This window comes from Magnolia sinica, chromosome 16, assembly GCF_029962835.1.
Source record: "Magnolia sinica isolate HGM2019 chromosome 16, MsV1, whole genome shotgun sequence".
NCBI classification, from domain to species: domain Eukaryota; kingdom Viridiplantae; phylum Streptophyta; class Magnoliopsida; order Magnoliales; family Magnoliaceae; genus Magnolia; species Magnolia sinica.
Window position 1 is genome coordinate 38,596,490 of NC_080588.1, and position 24,410 is coordinate 38,620,899.

Sequence of the window (24,410 nt, forward strand, 5' to 3'; positions counted from 1 at the left end):
GTTTGGCCACGCGGAGTGTTTGCGCACTCTATGTCGTTCAATTCAACGTGCGCTCGTCCTAGTCGAGTTCGTCAAGTAACCCGATTGTCCGATGTATGTTTACCATGTATGGACGCCCTTGTTTGAATCTAGGGTACCGAACTCACCAGTGAAATCCTAATAACCATGGTACACGATCCGCTAAGACTCATGAGCCGGACATGGTGGTATGGGACACCGTGGTCGAGTGTCGGCCTACGCTGGGGTGACGAGCCTCCCCATAGTGACCAGTGAGCAACTAAACTCGTGAGCCGATTATGGTGGTATGGGACACTATATTCGTCTGTTGTCGGCCTACATTGATTGGTGACGAGCCCTTTGTTGTGACCTCGAACATACCTGGATACCACAAGGTGGTGACGAGCCGATCTGTGGTAGTTAGGGCATGAAAGGCGTGCATTGATTGGTGGCGAGCCCTTTCTACGACCTCAACTATATGATCGTATGAGATGTCTAGGATTGACGACCCTAGTATGGATCCCTGTTTGGATGGTGATATGAGGAAGGTATCTTAGCTTCCCAATCCTGATGTATGAATTGGACTAATAACAACTTGGTAATCATATCCATGCACCGCATTTGCATGTGCTTTGTAGATGTGGCTCACTTTGAGGCGATGTCATGCGTAACGTAAGATGAAGACGCGAGGGTGTACGCGTGAGGGCACGCATCATATTGCATTCATACTGCATTAATAAGAGTACTTAGGATTTATTTAATTGTCTTGCTTTACATTACTGTTTGATTGAGCTGATAACATGTTAACCAGTTTGCCTTATAGCTCCAGAGTTGATCACTCACTCCCACGTTTATGGGCGGTGTTTCACACCCACCGGACTACTGTCTTAGGCCACGATGTTGCGAGATGTGGATGCGGCGTCGAGGCGAGCGAGGCTGGATGACGACGAGGCCCTTCTCTATATGCGGTTTTGAGACGGGTTCTAGCGAGCCTCGATCCTATTGCGCGGGATCTATGGGATTACTATTTTTGGGAACCTGAAATGATGTAACTTGTACTTATAAATTTTGATAAATAACACTTTTACACGATCCGGTTGTATATGTAATTCGGGGACTTACACTTGTACACATATTTTACTATAAGTCTTCCGCTTGCTTTATTCACTTATCCCTGAATCATATCTGCGTTTTGGCTTAATCTATCCCATGTTTATGTGCTAATACAATCAACATACATCATTCATTAATTATGTTGCATAAGTGATGTTGCCCAGCCCAGCCTGTCCCGTCTCGTCCCGCAAGCGCACATGGACACGGACTCGGACTCGGCTCGGCGCGCGCACTCGGGCGTGTGGTCAATGGCATAGATTTGAGCTATTGGCATAGCCCCCCACAGGACCAAATTCACATGCCCCCTGAAAGGGGCTCAAGACCTAGGCAAAAAAGACTATCTTATATACAAGATATTTTACTTTGTCAAATCCGATGTGGGGCAAAACCCACAACTCAAAAGTACCACAACTTTTTAAAAATGGAGGGAAATCACCAAAAATTTGAAAATTCAAATTTTAATATTATTTTAAAACAAAATATAACAGGAGATGATTGAAGTGAGGGTTTAGGGTGCTTTGGCGTAAGGAAATGATGAAAATATTTCGGTAGTCTGTTGTAGATTTACAGACTCTCGGGCCATGTGGGGTCCACTTAGAGGGTTCTAATAGAATCCATTCCGTCCACCTGTTTCAAAATAAAACAATAAAACATAATATTAACAAATAAGAAGATCCAACACTCAATTGGAACACACCAACAAAACAGTGGAAATAATGGTATAAAACAGCAACAAATTTGAGCACAGTACACTACCGTTTCAAATTAGAAACGGCTTAAAGTCATTTCTGAACCAAAATCCCAACCGTTCCAGTTTAAGGATTTTTGTGTAGTGGTTATATTTGTTACCTTCCTTACATATGATGATGTATCTCTATAAGATGCCCTGATTGAGGTAATACTATATATATATATATATAATTGGAGAAATCTTTGAAATCCTCTCATGTTCACAATGGTATGAGAGCGGTTAATTAGATCATCGATTATTAAGATCTCTGCCGCCTATCGTCGCAACCTTCTTTGTCCAGATCGTCTTCTTACTCCATTTCCTGTCATCGCAGCCCTTGTGATATTTGTGTCAGCCACTACATTGTTATCGTCACTATTAGCACATTGCAAACCCGATCTGATGCCCTTCCACAATTCGATCTCATTCAGCTTAATCCATTCCCAACCATTGATGACCCCATCACCCATCTCTCAACCGACAGCCCCATCACCCAAACTTTGGTAGCCCCCATTGCAACACACCACTACCCATCGATCTACCACTAGATACTCTCTTCTATCTTGGAAGTATAAAAAGAAACCTACAGTCTCTAACTCCAACATAGAGATTGAGTATTGACCTATGTATTCCATCTACAATAAGATCGTCTATTTATAGGCCTTCTTTTAGATTTCAGGATTCATATTACTGCCAAACTTCGCTTTTTGTAGATAACACCAATGTTGTCCAGGTTGCTTCCAGTCATGTCTTTCATGAGCAGACAAAACACATTGATGTTGATTTCACTTCATTCAAGAAAAGTTTCAATCTAAAATTATTTTCCTTCCCTCCGTGGTGTCTCAAGATTATATTGCAAATATTTTCACGAAAACTATTAAGGCTACCCACCACTCTTTTTTAGTTTACAAATTGTTATTGGTTGATCCGCCACATCAGTTTGAGGGGAGATGGTAGTTGTAAATAGATATTATATTTAAAATATTTCCATGTATTGAGTAATTATAGATATATGTCACATTTATTACCTCACTTGTATATGATATTACCTTGTTTGTATATGATGATTAATCTTTATAAAAAGTCCTGATTGGGATAATATATATATATATATATATATATAGAAAACCATTGGAGAATTATCTAAAATCCTCTCGTGTTCGCAGTATTATCAGTTGGCCTAACTAAGAAAAAGCCACATAATCACACAATAATCAGCCTAACTGCCTAAATGGTGCCCATTCTCAACTTTTATATGCCCAAATTATGCATTCACATGTGCACTTTATATATATATATATATGTTTTCCCTAAATTTTTTTTATTAAAAAATAAAAATATAGGACCTTTCATTATTTTCTTTAGCTGTGGACAAAGTGATAAGAAAATGAAGAGAAGCATCATCTCCATGTTTTTAAAGTCTATATTATCTCAGACTTAACTTGGAATTATAAGCCGGTTTTGTGCGTTAGATTTATTGTTCAGTGGATGGTCCACTTGAAGAATTTTGACTTAAGGTGCGTTGCAATGCCACTTCTTAATGCCAATTTATGCCTCCCAACAGTGCAATAGAGCTCTTGCATATTGTCTTCCGGATTTAACTGAGCCCAGACCCTCACAGAGTTTGTATCTAATCTAAGTACTAGAATAGTGTCTGTCATTAGTTTATACTACCAATAATATAGATAATAATCTTTTTAACCTCACTCAAGAAACAAAATGAATTCAAATAGGAGAAAATGAAAGAGAAGATTTTTTGTCTTCCAAATGGACTAAAGTTTAGATGTATACAGACTTTAGGTGACCTTTGGTGAAAAGTCACTTAATTATGATATATATATATATATATATATATATAGACACACACATACATCAGTGGAGTTAATGTAATGGATACATTTATGCATTGGTAGATACATGTATAAATGATTATGAAAAGATGCATATGAATGCATGTATGTGTTATAATGAAGATATATGTATCACATTAACTTGGTACACAAGATACATAAGAGGTACCTAGTACAAATTTAAAACACATATGCAACAATCCCCCACTTTCTTCAAATACATGTCTCATATAACCTACACTATTTTCAGAACTTTAGAAAGATAAAGAGTTCGTTTTATGTCTAGGAAATTTTTATACATAAATAAATGGGTCTTTTGGACTTGAGCTTTTACTTAGTGTAGATTGGTCAATATTTATCAAGGCATATAGTAACGAATGTCTTAAACTACATTGCCATAATTAATGGAACCATTAAAGCTACTCATACACTCCTTTCAAGATTTTATATAACTAATAACTGACTAGCACATTATACGGTATTATGTGTCAGGCCGATATCCTGGTACCATACCGTTCCACCAACCCCCGTGATTCCCCCCATCAAATTCCGGTGACCCGTGACTTGTAGGAAGCATTTGCGCTAACCCTAAGTCACATCCTGTAGATCTGAGTTGACTTGACCCGAGACTTGTACTATTGCGACCGCATCGTTTATTTTAAGAAAAACGCCATGCGTTACAAATCCCGAGAGAATCTCTACCATCCATCACATCAATCAATAAAGTACTAGTCAAGTATATAACCCATCCCTCTCTTACACAAGCCAACCCCAAAGTCAACTCTCTCTCTCTCTCTCTCTCTCTCTCTCTCTCCACCCATCCCTTTCTTACACACACCCATCCCTTTCTTACACACATCCCATCCCTTTCATCCCATCACATTTTCTCTCCCTCTCATTCTCTCTACCATTCCAAGCAACCAAGGAGTGGACATCCAAGCATTTCCAAGAGGAGAGCCAAGTGCGGCCCACTTCCTACTCCCTAAACTCTCATCTCCACCCTTCAATCTTCATCATCCTCCATCAAAGTTGAAGCCAAGGAGCTTAGCATTCCAAGGAGCCTAAAAGAAGTGGAATCGGTGGGTGATTTATAGGATTAGATTGTGTTTTTGATGATGGGCCAAGTGGGGTCTACCGATTGATGGTATGGATCTTACTTTGGATCTTAAGTGCGGCCGATGGCCCACCATGTTTCATATGTTCATCCCATGATGGGGCCATTCTCCATGGACCCCATCATGATGTTTATTTATTTTATTGAGAAAAGGTCATCTAAACCTTGCATTTTTGGTGGAAAAAGGGATCTCGACCATTGATTTTGATTGGTGGGCCCACATATATTGGGACCCATTTTATGTATGTTTTGTAATCCTAGGAGGACTCATAGTGGCGAAGCCCTCCATCACACGTCTCTCTCTCTCTCTCTCTCTCTCTCTCTCTCTCTCTTCCCTGTTTGCAGCCCACCATGATGCAAGTATTTTATTCACGCTGTCCATTTAGTGGACCAAACCGTTGTCTAAAGCGGAGCCCACCTTGTTGCCATGTCCGGGTCCCACCCTTGTTGTCCATTTTGGATCGGCCGGACCGAAGGGAAAACACAAATATCAGCCTCATCCCAGCAGTGGGTGGCCCACCTATGTGGACCCCACCTTGATCTTTGTATTTTATCCCCACCGTCCATCAATGGGCGCTGTTGGACTGACGTCCAACAGCTATGGGACCTGCCTCAATGTATGTGTTATATTCACACCGTCCACACATGGGACCCACCCCACACATGTGTGTGATGATCACACGTCCACACATGGGACGGTGTGGCCCACCTAGCGCATGTACATCCACACCGTCTAAGGATCAGGCCCCATTACTACTGCTAACCAGTGGCCTGCTTGGACCAACCCAGATGAAGGAAAATACAAATAGTAGCTTGATCCAGACCTTGGTGGCCTGTCCACGTGGTACCATTGATGTATGTGTTGCATCCATCGTCCAGTGTAGGGACGGTGGGTCCCACGAGTTATATAGCTACTGTATTGACGTTAGCAAGTTCTGTGGGTCTGGTCATGAGGTATGTGTTTCATCCTAACCGTCCATTTGTGTGGGGACTCCACTGTGATATATGAGTTTTATCCTCACCGTCCATCTGACAGTGGACCCCACCATGATGTTAGTTTCTTTATCCACGCCATCCTGTATAGGGACGTGGGACCCTCCGTGATATATGTGTTCCATCCTCACCATCCATCTGGACGGTGGGATCCGCCATGATGTATGTGGGTCATCTACATATCGTCCAATCACTTGTAAAGATCATTTTATGGCTTTACATAAAGAATGAGATAGATCTAAATTTCAAATGAGACTCACCTGTCATATCTGTGTGGCCCACGTGATGTATGTGTTGTAAATCCACACCGTCCAGCCATGGACGATGGGACTCACAAGATGTATGTGTTTTATATCCACGCCATCCGTTCGTTTTGTTGGACACAGGGCCCACCTACTATATACGCAGGACCCACCTACTGTATGCAAGGCCCATTTGATGTACATGAGGCCTATGTGATGAGGCCTATTTTAACGTACATGAGACCCATGTGATGAGGCCTATTTTGATGTATACGAGTCCCATGTGATGAGGCCTATTTTGATATATATGAGGCCCATGTGATGAGGCCCATTTTGATGTATTTGAGGCCCGTGTGCGAGGCCCATTATGATTTATATGAGGCCCATTGGCCGAATTGTGATGTGTAAAGCCCACCATGATGTATGTGTTATATTCACACCATTCATCCATTTCTCTAAGGTCGTGGGCCCCATTGCCTTGAGAGGCCCACCCTGATTTATGGATTATATGCCCACCATTGGGCTGCCTTATGAGGCCCATCATGATGTATGCGTTACATACACGATGTCCATCCATTTCCCCGATTTGTATAAGGGTCGTGGGCCCCATAGAGAGTTAGATTCAAATCCCAAGTGAACCGCACACTAGAAGACAATAGTGGTTAAATGTCCACCATTGAAATTCTCCCTAGGGCCCATTATTAAGCCCATTACCTTGGGAGCAATGATAGTTAAATGTCCACGTTGTAATCTCCCTAAGGCCAATTTTTAGGCCCATTCTCATCTCCTCTTATTGGGCTTACCCCAAACCGTTGGGCCCCCATTGATGATTCACTACCAAAAAAATGAGGAAAGGCTATGGATGATTGGAGTCTTTAGCTATGGATATAAACTGTAGCTATATTACTACGGATTAAATCCGTAGCTGTATACTCCAATCATCTATAGCCTTTACTCGTATGGATGGTCTCTTAAAAGTTCTATGGGGGGCCTACCACAATTTTTGTGTTCAATCTAAGTCATCCATCCATTTTGATAGATCATTTTAATGTGTTAGCTCAAAAATTAGATAAAGTTAAAGCTCAAGTGGACCACACCATAGGAAACAATGGAGATTAAGTGCCTTTTATTGATTTGTGGTGTGGTCCATGTGAATCTTCTATTTGCCTCATTTTTTAGGATAAATCCCTAAATAATTCTTTGAATTGAATGGAAGGCATAGATAAATGACATACATCATGGTGGGCCACACGGAGCCCCTAACATGACCGTTCATCTCAATTTGGTGGCCGCGCGCACAAAAAACAAAAGAGCCCGCCCGCTGCATTTTTCATTCTCGCGCGCCCACTTCTCTCTCTATCTTCTCTCGCTCCTTTCTCTTGCTCCTTTCTCTCTATCTTCTCCTTACTTCTCTCTCTTGCTCCCTGCCCATCCTCGACTGCGTGAGGGACTCGTTCGGACAGCTCCACTTCTCTCTCTCTCTCTCTCTCTCTCTCTCTCTCTCTCTCTCTCTCTCTCCCTGCCCATCCTCGACCGCAAGGTATTTCTCTCTCTCTCTCTCTCAATCTCTCTCAATCTCAATGTTGATTTATGAATTTGGGGATTTAGTAATTTTTGGATTTCCAATTCGAATATGGATCCTCATTTAGGGATTTGGGGATTTTAGGGCTTACAGATTTGAATGTGGACCCTGAATTTAGGTTTTTCTGATTTTACAAATTGGGGATTTAGGGATTTTAGGATTTTGTTTCATGGGACGTGGATATTGTGAAGAAAACATTGATGGACCTTTAAGATTATGAAGAGAATGTTGAATCAGTCGTTTTGTCGAATTTCGAGAACATCGAACGGTTGACAGCAAGTTTTTTTCAGCATTTGCATACTCACGCATCGAAGCACTCTCTCACTATCCAGTTCTATGCTTGCCTGTTCAGAACTAGCAATGGTTTCCACCAGCTTTCCATCTGATTCCATGCCCTTCTCATTTGGAACAACATCGATCCCAGTAGCTGGATCGATATTTTTGCATATCGTGTTTCCACCCACATCTGATGTAGAATGAGTGGCCATTTGAATATGATCAACCTCATCGGTCATCACCTTTTCTATGTTCCCTACAACTGTTTGAGTCTGATTAACCTCATCGATTACTTTCTCATCCATCTCCACCACAGCCAAGTTACTACTGTCTCCTGCAGCAGCTGTCAGGGGATGACCAACTTGCTTGATAGGAAGAGCATTTGGGTTTTGGCCTTCTGAAACAGAGGAATGATCCTCAACCAATAACTTGGATTCAACATAACTATTACTATTTGCTGCAGTATGTTCTTCACCTGCAGCTTCAACATGGTTTCCTGAATCACAAGCTTTATCTTACTCTACAACTTGAACATCATTTCTAGAATCACCTGCTGGATGATCAACTAGCATCTTCTCTTCCCTAGTCATTGAATTCAGAATGGCAGTCCCATCAAGACCCATGTCAGTGTGAAAAGGAATAGAGGGATTTTCGACCAAAGCACCTATCAAGTTGTCGCCACTCCCAACAGGGAACTGATCTTTACTAGCATTAATCTCTTTGTGATTCTTACTGTCTAACAGAGTCACCTTTTCCTCATTCACAGTGGCAGCACCATTATTGGACAGGCTCATATCATGCTAGTAACTTACTGAGGCTCTGCCTTGTGGCATTTGTTTGCTCCCTGTTTGTAATAGGTCTATGGCTATGGCTTTTATCCTGAATTTTCTTATTTTCTTATTTTCTAAATGCAAGTAATGTGGACTCTAGGGCCGGTTATCTTCATTTCATGGACTAGAAAGGGGCTGATGGAGCTATTGTAAGTGCTATGGTCTCATGTTCCTTTGGTTCTTAAATTTTGTTGTGCCAAAACTCTATTTGTGTCTTGTATTTGTATGTTGTTATATACGTTCCAGACACTGCTTCACAAGTGCTTCAAGTTAAGTACAATGATTGACTTCAAGCCAAGTCAAGCCATGTACTGTAAACATCAATGTTCAGAGCTACATTAATAAAGAGTACAAGACTCAAGTACATTTCAAGACTCAAGAGCAACTCAAGTTAAAGTTTGATGTCAAGCTTTCGAAGATCTCAAGATCAAGCTACATCAAGTAGAGATCTCAAGCTTTGTAAAGTTCAAAGGTCAACAATCATTTGATAGAATGGAGTTTCAATGTCCATACTTCATGTCCCAGGTATGATTGACCTTAGGGTAGGTCATTTCGGATACATAATTCAAACTGTATGTTTATATATGAATTTGGTCTATTCTAAGACTAGTCCTAGACCTTGTTCGACTAGTCCTAGCACTAGTTTGACCAGTCAAAGAAATTTCATGACCAGTCCTAAGTTGTTGAAGATTTTTAAAATTTTTTGGTTAGCCCATGACCAATCCTGGAGGTCCTTCGACCGGTCGTAGGTGTGTTCACGACTCGAACTTCGACCAGTCGTGGGTCCTCGACTCAAACTACAGTGACCTACTCATGCGGTCTACGACCAGTCCTGGGTCATCTACGACTAGTCGTAGGTGGTCTACGACCAGTCGTAGACACCCCACGATCAGTCATAGAATGGTTTTCAAAGATCACGCTTAAAAATTCAAAATGTCGTTGAAGCTACGACCAGTCGAAGTTTCCCTAAGACCAGTCGTAGACGTGATTTCTGCTTCTATAAATTGAGCACGAATCTTAGAATTTCATAACTTAATTCAAAAAAATTCAAGGCTCCACTCTGAGATAACTTAGTGTTCGTTTTAAGCTACTTTGTGCATAATTAATATTTTCTTTTGTTAGCTTATTTTTATTTGATTTTGATCTACATTCCAATCTAATTTGAAAAGGGGAAATTCTGTAATTCCTTCTTCTTGAAATCAAAATCAAATAGAGCTAGCCCATTTGATTTAATTTAAAATCAATTTGAAGTTAGAACCATTTTAAGTGAGTATTAGACATTGAACGTTGATTCGAACTTCTACTCCAATTGGTTCTTCTAGGCTGCTATGAAAGGAGAAATCCAGGTATTTTACGTTTATGTAAAATTTCTATTCTTTTGGTTTTTGTTTGAGATTCGCCAGAAAAATCTCATTGTGTAGTTATCTGAGGAGAGGCAGAAAACTCAGAAAGTGTGGATTTTTTTATTGTGTAAGCCCAAGTTAAAAAGACACAATTGTGAAGGTTTTAGGTGAACCTGTGAAACCTATTTTGTTAGTGAACGCTAATATCCCCTATGTGAGGATATTAGGAGTGGAGTAGCATTCTGTGTGGCTGTTGTGAAACAGTTGGTGTACCCACAGGCGAACCACTATAATTCTTTGTCTTGTGGTTTGAATGCTTGCTTAAGTTTTATATCTTTTATCATTCAAGTTTGTGGGATGTATGTGTGGATGTGAATGTTGTAAAATTTACATTTCAAGCAAGTGTGTGGAATGTTGAAATAATTTAGATTTAAATTCCTACAATTTATTTCAATTCCTTACTATTTATTTATTTCTCTTCAGATTGATTTTTGATACAAAGGACGTTCTAGAAATAAGGTTGTCCTGCCATAAACCCTTGGTTTTTATGGTGTAAGGTTGTCCTTAAAACTGAATTCGTATCAACCTCTCAATACTTTTTATTGAGGTTAATTTTATTTCAGCATAGTGAATTAATTTATTTTATTTGGCTATCTCTTTATTTCATTCCGTTGTTATAATTATAATTTGGCATAGTCCTATTCACCCCCCCTCCCCCCCTCTAGGGCGTATAGCTAGGCCGTTTCAAGTGGTATCAGAGCCTAATAGCTCGCTCTTATTGCTTTTTATTTGGATTTATTTCATGAGCTAACGATCTAAGCTATATAAAAGATGTCAAATTTTGATAGCCTATCAGTCACTAGGCCTCCACCCTTTGATGGCTCCAACTATGCCTATTGGAAAGTCAGGATGAGGATCTTCCTCAAATCAATGGATGAGAGTGTGTGGTAAGCCATAGTGACTGAATGGAATTCTCCTACCACTGAAGTGACTGGAATTAATGGTTCAAAATCAATGAGAGTAACTCCTTATTTCTCTTGGACCAACCTTCAAAAAAATGAGAGTAGTGCCAATGCAAAAGCACTAAATGCAATCACTTGTGCACTATCACCGAATGAGTTCAAAAGAATCATATCCTGTGATACTGCAAAGCAAGCCTGGGATATATTAGAAATGACACACGAGGGTACTACAATTGTCAAAAAATCTAAAGTCCAACTCCTCACAACCAAATTTGAAGAAATTTATATGGAGGAAAATAAAATGTTTATGGACTTTTACACAAGATTAAATGACATTGTAAACTCAATGTAGGGTCTTGGCGATAAAATTCCAGAAAGTAAAGTGTGTGCAAAGATACTACACTCTCTTCTTGAACGGTTTAACTCTAAAGTAACCGCGATCCAGGAACTTCATGATACGAACAATATGAGGGTAGAAGAACTAGTTGGTTCTTTACAAACCTATGAGTTAAACTTTAAAGCTCCTAAAAGTAAATCCATCACTCTTAAATCTTCTAAAGCTATTTCTCAAGAAAACTCGAATTTAGAAAATTGTGAAGACGATATGGCTCTTTTAACAAAAAAGTTTTACAAGATTTTTAAAAGCAAGAAAATGATAGATTTTTAAAAATCAAATGATAAGAAAAGATCTAAATCTAAATCTAAAAATTGAAAGTCTTTGAAAGATAGTCAATGTTACAACTGCCAAGAGTACGGGCCAATGTTACAACTACCAAGAGTATGGGCACTTAGCAAATAAATGTCCTAAAAAGGACAAAACAAGAAGGAAGGGTATGTTGGCTACTTGGGATGAATCGTCTGATCCTGAAAATTCCTCTGAATCAAAAGATTCTGAAACTGAGTCGGGCAATGAAGTTAAAGCTCTTATGACTCTAGCCAAGTTCACTTTTTCAGATCATGATGATTCAACTAGTGAGGAAAATCTGAATAGTGAATGTGAAAATGAAGAGGATCTTCAAGATGCTTATAATGTCCTATATAAGGAAAGTTGTAAAATTGTTGTCAAACTTAAACTTCAAAAAGAAAAGTTTTTTAAACTCAAAGAATGTTTTGAATCACTTGTTTTAGAAAAATCCCAAATTACAGATTGTTTTGAAAAATCAAAATGCAATTTAGAATTCAAAACCTCCCTGATTGAAAATCTGAAATCTGAAAATGAGAAACTTAAAAATGAAGTATCTTCTCTTCTGAGCTTAAAGGACACGTGGAGATATGCTCAAGGTGATCCAAAGTTAGAAAAACTATTATCTGGATTAAGAAAATGTGGCGATCAATCCGGGTTGGGCTATGATAAGAATATACCTCCTAAACAAAAGAATACTCCTCCTAAGTTTGTGAAAGGAGAGACCTCAAACTGAAAAGGGAAAAGTACTTATCAAGGTTTTTCTAAAAATACAAAAACTTTTCAAAAACCTAAAAGCAGTTATGTCAACTTTAAAAATCATAACCAAAACCCACTAGCTGAAAAGATAGTTGATTTACTCAAGGAGCTCTTAAAATCTAACTTAGTAGGTCATTCTTACAACAATAGACAGAAGAAGACCAACTATACTCCTAAACCCAAAACAATTCTAAAATGGGTTCCTAAAGTTGCCTGCTTAGTTGTCGACACTGCTTTCAAAGCAACAAGCCGTTCAAAGTAGTACCTAGATAGTGGATACTCCAGGCATATGACAGGCGACAAGGCTTTATTCACCAATCTAAAAGATATGACTGATGGGTCAGTCACATTTGGTGGTGGTAGCAATTGTAAGATTATTGGCAAAGGTACGGTCCAACTCTATAACCTCCCTTTATTTAAAGACGTTTTATATGTTGAGGGGCTAAAACATAACCTGTTAAGCATATCTCAAATATGCGATAACAACCATAGTATGAAATTTTCCAATCAAGGTTGTGAGATAATAAACAAAAAGGGTTCTGTTATATTAATTGGTTGCAGAACTTCTGATAATTTCTATATTGTAAGCGATGGTAGCTCATCTAATCAATCGTGCTACATGGTCCATATCAAGGAGACAGATTTATGGCATAAATGACTTGGACATGTATACTACCAGAATTTATACAGATTAAGCAAAGGAGAACTAATTAGAGGTCTACCAAAGTTGCAAAAAGTAGGCAAAATATGTGGTGAATGCCAGTATGGTAAACAAACTAGGAGCTCTCACAAAAAGGTGAACTCTAATGCCACATCAAGACCACTCGAGCTGCTCCACATGGATCTTGTAGGGCCAACCAGGCCAACCAGAACGGAGAGTTGAGGTGGTAAAAAATACATCTTGGTTATCGTAGATGATTATACCAGATTCACTTGGGCAACGTTTATAAGGGACAAATTAGAAACCCTTGATGAAGTGAAAAAGATCATCAAACGAATCCAAATTGAAAAAGGTTCTCATGTCAGTAAGATCTATAGTGATCATGGATCTGAATTCGAGAATAGTAGTTTTGAGAAATTCTGTAGCAATCAGGGAATATCACATGAATTCTCTGTGCCCAAACACCACAACAAAATGGAATTGTGGAAAGAAAAAATAGAGTGCTTCAAGAAATGGGAAATGTAATGTTAAATAGTATGAAGCTCCCTAGAAATCTTTGGGCTGAAGCAGTGAATACCACCTGCTATATTATCAACCGGGTTTATACTTATAAATTTAATAATAAAATAGCTTATGAACTTTGGTTTGATAAGAAGCCTACTGTCAAATACTTTCGAGTTTTTGGCAGCAAGTGCGTGACCGTGAAAATTTGGAAAAGTTTGACACTAAGAGTGATGAAGGGATCTTTTTAGGATACTCTTTAAATAGTTGTGCATATTGTGTACTGAACAACAGGACCGATGTGATTCAAGAGTCCATTAATATGGTCATTGATGATCAATTGAATACACCTGCCCCTAGTCCAGATAATGATGAAGTTCTTTTAATTAACAAACTAGATAATTCATCAAATCAAGTTAATTCTAAATTAAGGACTATTAAAAATCATCCAACTACTCTAATTCTTAGAAATCCTCTCACTGGTGTGCGCACTCATAGACAATTAAAAGACATGTAATTATGTATGCTTTACATCCTAAATTGAACCAGCTAATGTAAAAGAAGCTCTTTCTGACGAAAACTGGATAGTTGTCATGCAGGAAGAACTTAATCGATTTGTTCGTAATGATGTCTGGTATCTCGTTCCTAGACCTAAAGATAAATACATTATCGGAACAAAGTAGATTTTTAAAAATAAGTCTAATGAACTTGGAAATATAATTCGAAACAAGGCAAGACTGGTTGTACAAGGGTACACTCAAATTGAAGGCATCGATTACGATGAAACCTTTACCCCAGTTGCTCGCCTTGAATCAATCAGACTTTTTATATCCATTGCATGCTATAGAAAATTTATGATTTATCAAATGGATGTAAGAGTGCCTTTTTGAATGGCGATTTACATGAAGAGGTATATGTTGAACAACCTATAGGGTTTGAAGACCCTAAGTTAACTGATCATGTATACCATCTTAAAAAGGCTCTCTATGGTCTAAAACAAGCTCCCAGGGCATGGTATAAGAAATTGACTAAGTTTTTACTCAGTTATAATTTTCAAATAGGTAGTGTCGATAAGACGCTTTTTGTTAAGAAACACAACAATGATATTTTAATGGTTCAGATCTATGTTGATGATATTATTTATAGATCAACTTGTACTAACATGACTATTGAGTTTGCAGATTTAATGAAATCTAAGTTTGAGATGAGCATGGTTGGGGAATTAAATTATTTCCTAGGGTTGTAATTAAAACAACAACCTGATAGAATTTTTATTTATCAAACCAAGTATGCTTTGAACTTGATTAAAAGGTTCGGATTTGAGAATGGTAAGAATTTTGATACTCCCATGAGTACAACTTTAAGACTCTCAAAGACCCTACAGGTAAAGATGTAGATCTTAAATTGTATCGTAGTATGATTGGCAGTTTACTTTATTTAACTGCTAGTAGACCTGATATTGCTTTTAGTGTTGGTATTTGCACTAGATATCAGTCTAATCCTAAAGAATCTCATTTAACTGCTGTTAAACGAATTATGCGATAAGTCAAAAGTTCTGCTAATTTGGGTCTTTGGTATCCATATGATACTAGTGTTCAGTTGGCTGGGTACTCAGATGCTGATTGGGCTGGTAATATAGATGTAGAAAATCAACCAGTGGCAGTTATTTTTATATTGGAAATTGCTTGGTTTCTTGGTTTAGTAAGAAGCAAAGTTCTATATCGCTTTCCACTGTTGAGGATAAATACATCACAGCAGGAAATGCATGTACTCAACTTGTTTGGATGAAACGTATGTTAAGCGATTATGAAATTGCACAGGACTCAATGGTTTTATATTGTGATAATTCCAGTGCAATAAATATTTCTAAAAATCTAATCTAGCATTCACGTACCAAGCACATTGACATTAGGTATCATTACATTCATGAATTAGTGGAAAAAAAATAATATCTGTGGAATACATTCCAACCGAGACTCAACTTGCTGACATTTTCATTAAACCGCTCGACAAAAGCAGGTTCAATAAATTAAAGTTTGACCTCGGTATGTGCAATTTATATTGAATATTCTTGCATAATTGTAACATATTGTATATATGTTTATGTGTTTTTGTGGTTAAATTTTTAAATTCACTGAAAAATGTAATTTTTGGCCAGTACTCGACCAGTCGTGGTCATACACGACTAGTCGTGGTACGACCGGCCATGTATTTCCTAAGACTAGTCATGGAGCACGCTGACCTCTTTAATTTGAGGAAATCGCTCTTCTTCCTCATTTTCACTTTTCTCTCCAACAAGTGAGCTACGACTAGTCGAACCCGAGTGTTCGATTCAACCAGATTAGAGCATTTTGCTTGTCTTTCTTATAGATTCATGGTTTATTTTCTTCAATTTCTTCATTGGAGTAGTTGATTTCAAGTTTTCCTTGAGCTTTTTGGGGTTTTCTTCTCCATTTGCTGATCTAGAAAAATCCATGTATACTTCTTTGAGATTTCTTGTTTTTATTCAAGAATATGGACTTTAGAGGGAAAAAGAAAAATACTAGAGGTCCATTGTCATCCAGATCAACTCCTATTACAAGACGTCATCTTTAGTCTCTTAAAAATACTGGAGATTGTAAGTGCTATGGTCTCATGTTCCTTTGGTTGTTAAATTTTGTTGTGCCAAAACTCTATTTATGTCTTGTGTTTGTATATTGTTATATATGTTCCAGACACTGCTTCACAAGTGCTTTAACTTAAGTACAATGATCGACTTCAAGCCAAGTCAAGCCATGTACTGTAAACATCAATGTTCAGAGCTACATCAATAAAGAATACAAGACTTAAGTACGTTTCAAGACTCAAGAGCAACTCAAGTTGAAGTTTGATGTCAAGCTTTCGACGATCTCAAGATCAAGCTATATCAAGTAGAGATCTCAAGCTTTATAAAGTACAAAGGTCAACAATTATTTGATAGAATGGAGTTTCAATGTCCATACTTCATGTCCCAGGTATGATTGACCTTAGATTGACCTTAGGGTAGGTTATTTCGGATACATGATTCAAACTATATGTTTATATATGAATTTAGTCTATTCTAAGACTAGTCCTAGACCTTGTTCGACTAGTCCTAGCACTAGTTCGACAAGTCCAAGAAATTTCACGACCAGTCCTAAGTTGTTAAAGATTTTTAAAATTTTTTGGTTAACCCACAACCAGTCCTGGAGGTCCTTCGACCGGTCGTAAGTGTGTTCACGACTCAAACTTCGACCAGTCGTGGGTCCTCAACTCAAACTATAGCGACCTACTTATGTGGTCTACTACCAGTCCTGGGTCATCTACGACCAGTCGTAGGTGGTCCACGACCAGTCGTAAACACCCCACGATCAGTCGTAAAATAGTTTTCAATGATCGCGCCTAAAAATTCAAAATGTCGTTGAAGTTACGACCAGTCAAAGTTTCCCTAAGACCAGTAGTAGATGTGATTTCTGCTTCTATAAATTGAGCACGAATCTCAGAATTTCATAACTCAATTCAAAGAAATTCAAGGCTCCACTCTGAGATAAGTTAGTGTTCATTTTAAGCTACTTTGTACATAATTAATATTTCCTTTTGTTAGCTTATTTTTATTTGATTTTGATCTACATTCCAATCTGATTTGAAAAGGAGAAATTCTATAATTCCTTCTTCTTGGAATCAAAATCAAATAGAGCTAGCCCATTTGATTTAATTTAAAATCAATTTGAAGTTAGAACCATTTTAAGTGAGTATTGGACATTGAACGTTGATTCGAACTTCTACTCCAATTGGTTCTTCCGGGCTGCTATGGAAGGAGAAATCCAGGTATTTTACGTTTATGTAAAATTTCTATTATTTTAGTTTTTATTTGAGATTTGCTAGAAAAATCTCATTCTGTGATTATCTGAGGAGAGCCAGAAAACTCAGAAAGTGTGGGTTTTCTTATTGTGTAAGCCCAAGTTTAAAAGACACAATTGTGAAGGTTTTAGGTGAACCTGTGAAACCTATTTTGTTAGTGAACGCTAATATCCCCTGTGTGAGGATATTAGGAGTGGTGTAGCATTCTGTGTGGCTATTGTGAAACAATTGGTGTACACACAGGTAAACCACTATAATTCTTTATCTTGTGGTTTGAATGCTTGCTTAAGTTTTATATCTTTTATCATTCAAGTTTGTGAGATGTATGTGTGGATGTGAATGTTGTAAAATTTACATTTCATGCAAGTGTGTGGAATGTTGTAATAATTTAGATTTAAATTCCTGTAATTTATTTCAGTTCCTTACTATTTATTTATTTCTCTTCAGATTGAGTTTGTGATACAAAGGACGTTCTAGAAATAAGGTTGTCCTGCCATAAACCCTTGGTTTTTATGGTGTAAGGTTGTCCTTAGAACTGGATTCGTATTAACCTCTGAATACTTGTTTATTGTGGTTGATTTTATTTCAGCATTGTGAATTGATTTATTTTATTTGGCTATCTCTTTATTTTATTCCGCTGTTATACTTATAATTTGGCATAGTCCTATTCACACCCCCCCCATTAAGGACGTATAGCTAGGCCATTTCAGCTAGGAGAAGGATCTAACTCAAGTGACAAGGGTCGTATGGTGGAGGTTTGAGCAACTACATATGTGATAGGCTACACCCCTTGGATGTATGTTCCACCAACCCAAAGTCATCCTGTAAATCCTTGTTGAAAAACGCAGGCTAATTAATAACATATAATATCTTAAGAAGTTTTAAATTTTGGTGTTGGACCATTATCTTCTCTACTTTGCTTTTGTGCTCACTTTGATACTAGTTACTGAAATTTCCTGAACAAAAAAAAATAAAAATAAATAAATAAATAAAAATTCCACAGATTAAATTCATAGCATTGATCTATATATTTCAATTGAAAGCTGAGCTTTGTTTCTTCCCTATATACTAAAATTTAACTTAATAGTTATCTGCAATTATGTTTTTCATGTGGGAGAATGAGTAGGGATGTGTTGCCTGCAGCCTTCTGTGAGTGCAGACACCCTAATATTATGATTTTCTGAATCATTTTATCCCAAATGGATGGAATTAATTTTTTTGTTGTTGTGATGGGTGCTTTTTCTGCGTTGTCCTTTTTTTCCCCATTGTGGTATTCATATGATTTTCAAGTGATAAAAATTAAAACCAAACTTAAAAGCTAAAGTTGTGATAAGGGTGTACTTATTATTGTATCACTACACCAACTAGGCCTGGTTGCCTTTTCTCTTCTTCGTGTATTAGTTGCATCTTTGTAGTTAAACTATGAAGTCTTCCACATGTTCTTGGCCTTTTTTGCACTCTGGTGATAACGATTGTTTGTAATTTTTCTAGCTTGGTGCCAAATGCTATGCTAGTAGCATCAGTTGTTATTGGCAAAGCAGGGCTAGTGTAAAGAAGGTCCCCCTTTACAAGGTATATAACACATCTCTATTTGTTATTTATTTTATGATTTTGACTTTTAGAATTCTCTTCTAGTGATTTTAAATTCCAAGATGGCAATGATGCTTTTAAAATTATATCTGATTCATTTCAAGTTCAACTTTTGAGTTCCTCTTTATTAAATTAATTATCAAAGATTATAAATAATGTGGATGTACCCATTTAGGGTGATATAATTGTAAAATAGTGTGGTTCAAGCCTTTAACTATTATCACCCAGTTGTTTAAATCTTGCTCTTTTTGAAACTACACAAAGTATTTAATTCCTTGACAATTATCAACTTAAAATTTTGCATCTTTTGGCCCTCCAAATTAATGTAGAGATAATACTTTAGAATAAAAAGAAGTTTTCTTGAGTTGGACGAAGTACTAGAGCTAAACATTCAGTACTTTGCCTACCACACAAGATTCCACCAAAACAAGGGTAAATAATGTTGCGGTTAATTGATACTCTAGAAGGGTGTGGCACTTGGCATACAACCACTTAAAAATTTTACATGTTGCACGTATGAACTCAAATTAAATTGTCTAAATCACAAACCTATTGTCATTAAGTTACAATCCAAAAATTAAATTGGTTGTGCAAAACTAATTTGTGATTTTATCCATAGCCTTTGCCTAGTTTTCTGGTAGTGGAATATTCAAAAAAGAAAAAGAAAAAGAAAAAGAAAAAAAAGGTGGTGGTGGCAATAGGCTGGGTACCCGAACCTGGCTCTAAACAGGCTAGGTATAGGGATGGTTAGATGGGTGCGGGTGCAGGTATGGGTTTTAATTTAAGCCCATTTGATGGTTTGTTGTGCAAAGAGAACAATCCATTCTATAGGGAAGCACATGGACTTTGTGCATCCATCTCTGTGCATTATTTAGAATTTTAGAAAGACGATGAAACTAGAATTAGACTAAAGCATCCCTAACTTACAATTGTGTATTATCCATTGAATCTTTGGAAATAATCACCATCAGTACTATCTTCATATAATCATAGCCTTTTCCCAATCACCATCAATATTGTCTTCATCATAATCATAGCCTTTTCCCAGTGGGTCGGAGTTGTTGTGAAAATTTATAATGTGCTTACAAATATAGAAGTAGAAAAATTGGGGAAACATAGGGAGAACTCCAAAGCTTGTTGTATTCTAAACCTAAAACCTAAATGTATTCTCAAATCCCTAAACCTAAACCTACACCTAATCCTAATCTCAACTCCCTAACCTAAACCTAAACCTAAACTTGAAAACCCAAACTTAAACCCAATCCCAAACCCGAACCTGATTTCCTAAAACTAAACCTTAACCTATTCTCAATTCCCAAAAGCTATAACCTATAACATATAACCTATAACCTAAACCAAAACCTATAACCTAAACCTTAACCTATAACCTATAACCTATAACTTAAACTTACAACCTATAACCTAACATTAACCTAAACCTAAACCTAAACCTATAACCTAAACCTATAACCTAAATGTATTCTCAAATCCCTAAACCTAAACCTACACCTAATCCTAATCTCAACTCCTTAACATAAACCTAAACTTAAACTCGAAAATCCAAACCTAAACCCAATCCCGAACCCGAACTCAATTTCCTAAACCTAAACCTAAACCTATTCTCAATATCCTAAAGCTATAACCTATAACCTATAACCTAAACCTAAACCTAAAACCTAAATCTAAATGTATTCTCAAATCCCTAAACCTAAACCTACACCTAATCCTAATCTCAACTCCCTAACCTAAACCTAAACCTAAACTTGAAAACCCAAACCTAAACCCGATCCCGAACCCGAACCAATTTCCTAAACCTAAACTTAACCAATTCTCAATTCCCAAAAACTATAACCTATAACCTAAACCTAAACCTAAACCTAACCTAAACCTATAACCCAAACATAAACCTAAACCTATAACCTTAACCTAAACCAAAACCTATAACCTAAACCTTAACATATAACCTATAACCTATAACCTAAACTTATAACCTATAACTAAACCTTAACCTAAACCTAAACCTATAACCTAAACCTATAACCTAAATGTATTCTCAAATCCCTAAAACTAAACCTACACCTAATCCTAAAACCTAAATGTATTCTCAAATTCATTTGTTTATTCTATGTTGCAGACAATTTTTTTTTTTTTTTTTTGTTATTAAGATAAATGTTTTTCAAGAATGTAACTTTGGTAGTTAATGTGGTTGAAATTTACTAAGGAATACTAATGTAACTGAGATGAAGATATGAAACACATAAACAATTCAAATAAAGTAGCCCTTGTATTGTGAATGTTTTCCATCCAAGTGGAGCCCAATAGAGCAATGATCCCGGATTTACAAAAAGAAAAAAAAAATGAAGAGAATGCCAATTATGTGTTAGATGCCCCATTTGTTTGGATATCAAACTTAAATAAGTATATATCTTTTAAGAAAAAGTAATTTATTTCAATCCTTTTTTTTTTTTTTGCTTTTCAAGTTCCAAAAGCAACTTATTTCCTTCATTTTTGTTGGTGACACAGCAGGTTGATTGCAAAACAGTAACATTTCCTTCAATCTGTTGATATGAGATGGCTTTTATCCATTTGTAGTTCTATCCAATCCTCTTCTGTAGTTCCTTGGTATCATGAAAACCCGTTCTCCTCAAACATAAGACTTTCTGTGCTTTTCCAATTAGTGATGCTAGATGTTTGGAAAAAAAATGAAAGAAAGAAAAGAAAAGAGAGAAAAAAAAGAAGCTAGAATGTAATAAAACTACATGTGGACTAAAGACCAAACCACTAACAATTAACTTTGGTGTTTGTAAGTTATGTTGAGGATGAAGGGGATCCTTATAGAGATCAGATGAAAGATTGTATCAGTTTAATAATGGAAGAATTGAAATCTAGAGGAATTGCGCCAACAATCACACTCTGGCATACCAGGTAATTCATTTAAAATTTCAGCTTTTGGTTTCTAGCTTTGATTTCCAATATTAGAAATTTCCAATAATCACTCAAACATCATGGTCGTCATCAAAGTAGGTTTTTCTGATTTCTACCTCATTAGCTTTACATTGGATCATTTTTATTTTTATTTTTTGTTATTTATACAAGTTCAACTAGGAATAATTCTTTGACGAATTAAAAGATGATCATTGCATGTTCTTGATTTGGATTTCTACTAACGATTCCCTTAGTTAGCAGCCAATTACCTTCTTCCGAGAGGTAACTTGTGACTCTTCAATTGAAATGCCAGCATGCATAGTTATCTTTGAGTTATCTTGATTTTCTCATTCCCTTTCTCTGGTTTTGCATTATGTGACCATCCTTCCATCTTGGAAAGAGAAGAAATGCAGGGCTTGTTCAGGTACTAGAATTATGTCCGTGTTGTCCATATTCTTTTCTATCTTTCTATATTCATACTAAAGGTAACTCTCTCCTTCTCCCTGCTTCTTATTAGCAAACAGAGGTGCTCGAGCTTCTTATCATACACACCCACAGCGCAATTTCTAGCGGCAACCATGGTGTCACTGAAGTTGCAAAAGCGCTTGGCCTCTAGTGTTCTCAAGTGTGGCAAGGGCAAGGTCTGGCTTGATCCAAATGAAGCCAGCGAGATCTCAATGGCAAATTCCAGGTAAAACATTAGGAAGCTTGTGAAAGATGGCTTTATCATTAGGAAGCTAATGAAGATTCACTCCCGTTCGCGAGCCCATCGGGCTTTGGAGGCAAAGAGGAAGGGGAGGCACTCTGGATATGGTAAGCGCAAGGGTACGAGGAAGGTGAGGCTACCAACAAAGGTGCTCTGGATGAGGAGGATGAGGGTGCTTAAGCGCTTGTTGTGTAAGTACAGGGACTCCAAGAAGATAGACAAGCACATGTACCATGACATGTACATGAAGTTCAAGGGTAACATGTTCAAGAACAAGCGTGTGTGCTGATGGAGAGCATTCACAAGTCGAAGGCTGAGAAGGCGAGAGAGAAGACTCTCAGTGATCAGTTTGAGGCTAAGAGGGCTAAGAGCAAGGCCAGCAGGGAGAGGAAGATTGCCCGGAGGGAAGAGCGATTGGCTCAGGGTCCTGGAGAAAGGGTGCCTGCAACATAATCTGCACAATAGCCAAGAAAGAGAAGAAGTAAAAAAAAAAAAAAAAAAGAAATAAAAAAGCGATGTTGTTGATATGAGTAGGGGCAGGTACTAATCTGTTGGTGCTTTTAGTTAATATGTTGGAAAGTTATTTTATTTTTTTAAAAAAAAATCTTTTCTGTAGTGTTTGGAAACCAGGATTACTTTTGGGAGGTGCTCCTACTTTTGTTTTGTACTTTTTATTAAATGGCAAGACTGTTTTGTTTGGATTAAAAAAATAAAAAAAATAAAAAATACTAAATGTAATTAAATGAATGAATGATTGTAATTGAATGAATGATAATGTAGGTGGTAATTGAATGAATGAATGATTATAATACTTTTTTTAAATGTAGGAAATAGCTACAGATATTAACCGTAGCTAGTAATATGACAACCGTAGCTTTTATTAAATGCAGCATATTATTACGGATCCAGCACTACTTTTAGCTACAAATATTATCCGTAGTTGTAAATACTTTTCGCTACAGAATGTTGCTACGGATTATATCTATAGCTATTGGAACCTATAGCTACGGATTAAATCCGTAGGCATAGATTATAGACCTATTGTTACGGCACCTACCACTGCAGTCATTCTACTGACTAAAACCATAACTATAAGTCTATGGCTACGATTTTTATCCGTAGCCTTTGCCCCATTTTCTGGTAGTGATTGTATTACCCACCTTCCCTTATTAGGCTATGTCACGCCCCAAACTTGAAAACCGGGCTCACAAAATTTTCAATTATCGAATCCGGCACTGACAACCTCCGTAGTATCCCATTCTCGACTCTCAATACCCATATGTTAGATTCTGATTCTGGGATCCTATAAGGATTTTTTAGTGTGATTTTTTTAAATGTTTAATCTGTTTAGGTGGTTATGCATTTCGTACATGATATCAACGCATATCAAAGAGACGAACCTGTTCGACATGTCACACATGATATGGTGCACCAGCTCAACAGTAATGAAGGAAACATTAACAAATTCCAACAACTCTTGTATGCATCCTGAAAAGTGTAAGTCATATGTATGAGAAAACCACAGCTCGTGAGTCTACTACGTGTCGGGAGTAAAACACGTCTTATCAGGGTGCTCCCGTAAAGACATCCAAAACAACCATAGGCATGTTATCAACCAATCATGTTATCATAAGTAAGTAGGTTATCAATCATACATACCGTATAACTATACAGGTTATCATGAACATGACATCAA

The 24,410-nt window shown here is 37.3% G+C and overlaps 1 pseudogene; it reads left to right on the forward strand.

Annotated features, from left to right (window-relative positions):
• Positions 1 to 22,503: 22,503 nt before the first annotated feature.
• LOC131228708 (large ribosomal subunit protein eL19y-like) lies at positions 22,504 to 23,412 on the forward strand (annotated as a pseudogene).
• The last annotated feature ends 998 nt before the right edge of the window (positions 23,413 to 24,410 follow it).